General features: G+C 66.1%; 1 protein-coding gene across 1 annotated transcript in view; it reads right to left on the bottom strand.

Moving 5' to 3' along the window:
* PPP1R15B (protein phosphatase 1, regulatory subunit 15B) overlaps nt 1-431 on the bottom strand; it is a 6,375-nt gene that overhangs the window by 5,529 nt on the left and 415 nt on the right. The window lies entirely within an intron of this gene.

The raw sequence follows: 431 nt of genomic DNA, 5'->3' as shown, positions 1-431 counted from the left end.
CACTGGAAGGGGCTCTGAGGTCTCCCCTTTTTCGCCTTCTCTTCTCCAGGCTGAACCCCCCCACCTCTCCCAGCCTGTCCTCCCAGCAGAGGGGCTCCAGCCCTCCCAGCATCTCCGGGGCCCTCCATTAATCAGCCATTTGTGGACACGCTTCATCAGCCCTCGGGGTAACGATGGCCGAGGGGAGACGGGCTGGAGCAGACCGTGGTCCCTGCGTGTGCCAACGCGACAGTGCCTGAGGACCGAGGGAACCGTGTCCCCGTCACCCCCAGGACGCGGCCTCCTGGGCTCCGTGGTGGGCAGATGCGCAGGCAGGCCCCACGCATCGCCCTGTGCGTTTCATCTCCTTTATTTTCACGCCACCGTGTTACAGGCAGGAGGGTCCCGTCCGCAGGAGCGTGCCAGCTCCAGCAGCCGGCCAGGCTGCTCCC

Source organism: Charadrius vociferus, unplaced genomic scaffold, assembly GCF_000708025.1.
Source record: "Charadrius vociferus isolate BGI_N301 unplaced genomic scaffold, ASM70802v2 scaffold266, whole genome shotgun sequence".
Taxonomy (NCBI): domain Eukaryota; kingdom Metazoa; phylum Chordata; class Aves; order Charadriiformes; family Charadriidae; genus Charadrius; species Charadrius vociferus.
The sequence above is the reverse complement of the archived record's forward strand: the minus strand, read 5'-3'. Positions and strand labels throughout refer to the sequence as shown.